This window comes from Diaphorina citri, unplaced genomic scaffold (genome assembly GCF_000475195.1).
Source record: "Diaphorina citri unplaced genomic scaffold, Diaci psyllid genome assembly version 1.1 scaffold942, whole genome shotgun sequence".
In the NCBI taxonomy this organism is placed as follows: domain Eukaryota; kingdom Metazoa; phylum Arthropoda; class Insecta; order Hemiptera; family Psyllidae; genus Diaphorina; species Diaphorina citri.
Window position 1 is genome coordinate 60001 of NW_007378373.1, and position 3256 is coordinate 63256.

A 3256-nucleotide genomic window follows, 5' to 3' on the forward strand; every position below is an offset into this window, starting at 1 on the left:
GGGAGAGAGAGAGAGAGAGAGAGAGAGAGAGAGAGAGAGAGAGAGAGAAATGATGAGGTATACCTTGATAGAAGGAGAAAGAGATGTAGAAATAAAGTAAGAAAGTCAAGTGGTATGAATGAGAAAATAAAGGTAATGTTACACCAAGCGCGCATTTGCAAACGAACATTTGCAAACAATGCGCGCTTGGTGTAACATCACCTTTAAACCGACAGCAGCCGGATCAACTACGCGCACACACGAACGCTGTTTGCAAGCCAATGTTTGTGGAAACATGATGGCAAACAGTGATTGCAAACACTGTTTGCCTACGATGCGCGCTTGGTGTAACATTACCCTAAGACATTTTATTTGAAAAAGCCAGCGGCCCGGCAATAGCACGTTGAATACAGAACGTGGTATTGCCGGTTCACTAAGTTACTAAGTTGATCCAGAAGTTTACTAAAGTTGATTTAGATTCCGCGTGGGTGACCATCTGTGCAACCTTGGCGTGTGGCCGAATGGAGGGTATAACCCCCGCCAATTACTAAAAACTTTAGAATCAGTTACATAGTATACATTACCTATACGTATACTTTTACATTACAGTATGCAGGATAGAATAAGTGCGGCCAATTTGCCTCTGATTTGGCTGATGATAAAAGCAGAAGAAAACACTGGAAGAAGTTGAAACTTTCTCTCTCTCCCTCCCTCTCTCTCTCTCTTTCTCTCTCTCTCTTTCTCTCTCTCTCTCCCTCTCTCTCTTTCTCTCTCCCTCCCTCTCTCTCCCTCCCTCTCTCCCCCTCTCTTTTCTTCTTTTTTGAGATCTTGCCAAATTAGTGGCAATTTTTAATGCTTATACCTACGAAAACGAAGAAAATTTCTCTGTTTTTCTGCTTCAAAATATGTAGGGTAAGTGTACCATTTATTCGCCCACCTAAAAAACGTACCATTTATTGGCCCACCTGTACCATACGCCACATAAGTCTGAACTGGACGAACTTTTTCAAGATCCAATTTCACCAAAAGAAAGGGCTTAAAGACTGCTATCGAACCAGTGCTATTCAAAAATTGTAGTCATAAAAACAAAAATTAGAAAAATATATGTGGGCAGGTGGGCGAATAAATGGTACACTTACCCTATCTAAAAATAGATGAATAGGGCGCTGAAATGAACGGGGAAAAAAATAACAATGGAACTCGCGGAAAAGGGAGAAAGGGAGAAGAGGACAAGAAGAGAAAGAGGAGAAGAGGAGAAGAAGAGAAAGAGGAGAAGAGGAGAGAGGGAAATATGAGAAGGAGAAGAAAGAGGGAAAGGAAGATAGCGTAAAGGGAGGGGAAAAGACATTAATCAAAACATGAGAGGAAGGTAGGGTGATAAAGAGTGTGGGAAGAGAGATGAAAACGGGCGAGAGAGGGAAGAGAAAATACCTAGGCTGATGAAAGTCATGTGATGTTTGCACCACTTTTTGGCATTAAAAGTACAGAATATTATGTCTAAAAATAAATATAATATGTAGGGCCGCTTAGGGGAGCCCCCCTCCACTCGCGGGGTTTAGCCTAAAAAGTCTAGAATTTCATCAGTTTTGTACACTACCTAATCTACCTATGTACCTACTTACCTATATTATACAAAATTACAAACCTACATAAATAGAGCAAGTTAGGTACAAGTAGGTAATATGGTACATGATGTAGGTTTGTAGGTAAGGTAGGCGTTACACATAACTTTGGCCAAACTTTTGTTCAAAAGAACACAGATTTTCTTAACATCTTTTCTCGCTTTCTCTCTCTCTCTCTCTCTCTCTCTCTCCCTCTCCAAGAAGAGACAGCTTTCCTCTTCCTCTCTCATCAACGGAGCGGTTGCAAATGGGTAAAAATTATAAATAAATGGTCGATTCCTATGTAAAAAGTTGGGAGAATTCCAAATCTGAGGTCAAAACTCCGGAAAAATAACTGTAAAAGGTCGAAAATTCAATTTTTATTTTCCGTTCTAATGAAAGAGTTCAAAGGGGAGGGAAATGGAGAGATCTGTGAGGTTAAGAAGAAAAGAGATGCAAGACAAACTTTTGCTTATTCTTTCTCCATTCTCCCTCCCTCCCTCTTTCCTCTCTCTCTCTCTTTCTCCCTCTTTCTTTCATCATACAACTCATCAGTATTTCTTCTCAGGTATTCATCACATCTCTCTCTTTCCCTCTTTTTTCTCTCTCTCTCTCTCTCTCTCTCTAAGTCTCTCTGTCTTTCCTTTCTCTCTCTCTCCCCCTCCCTTCTACTATACTCTCTACATACGCATACCTTTACTAGTATCTCCCTCTCTTTCTCTCTCCTTCGTCCTTTTTTCCTTTCCCTCTCTCTCCCCTTTCTTACTTTTTCCTTCCCTTCGCCCTCCCCATCATTCTTTCTCTTCTTCCTTTCTTTACACTATAGTCTATTCCTTCTCCTAGTCTTTTTTTTAGTCCGTCCTTCCTTTATTATTACAATAGTATAATAAAAAGGTATAAGTGACGGACTATTGTATTCGCTTCGGTGTCGTCTGTGTCACTCTGTCCCCATAGAAGGACTTATCCAAACCTTGTCGACCTATATACCAAATTAAAGGTCTTTTTACCAGGAACACGAAAGTGGTGGTGCAAATTTTTTCCAGAAAACCATAAAGCCAAAAAAACCGGTTTTTGGGGGATTTTTTTCACATTTTCTCACACAAATGAGCTTTGATCTCGAAATTTGTCGCGACGACCTATTAACTCAAAGTGAGAAAGTTTTAGATAACACTTCAGTTGATCATAGACCGGTTTTAGCGTCACCTAGGCCAATACGCCGAGAAAGGCCAATAAATGGATGGGTGACTTAAACATTATATTGGGAATAAAGGGAGAACGGGCTCTAGTCTTGATTTTAAATCATTACATGAAAGTAAAATCAAATCGAGAATGATAATAAACTGAATATTAAACAAATTAGGTAGATACATAGGTATTCTTTAACCACGATCGATCAAACTACGGGCTAAAAAATTCCCGGAGGGACGGGCCCTGCTTGTTAACCACTGGCTTGACTGGGCTAGCGATAACTTCTGACTGTCTATTAACTCAAGTTCGTATCGATAGATCGATACCCGAGTGGCAACTCACAAGGAAATACAGCCTTAGCTTCAAGATATTAATTACTGACATAAATCAATTTCCATTGTTCTTCATTTCCTATTGGGTTCTTGTCTATTGTACTGGCAGGCTCATTCTTCTTGGGTAGCGGATTCCAGTCTTGTAGTTTTCCCCTA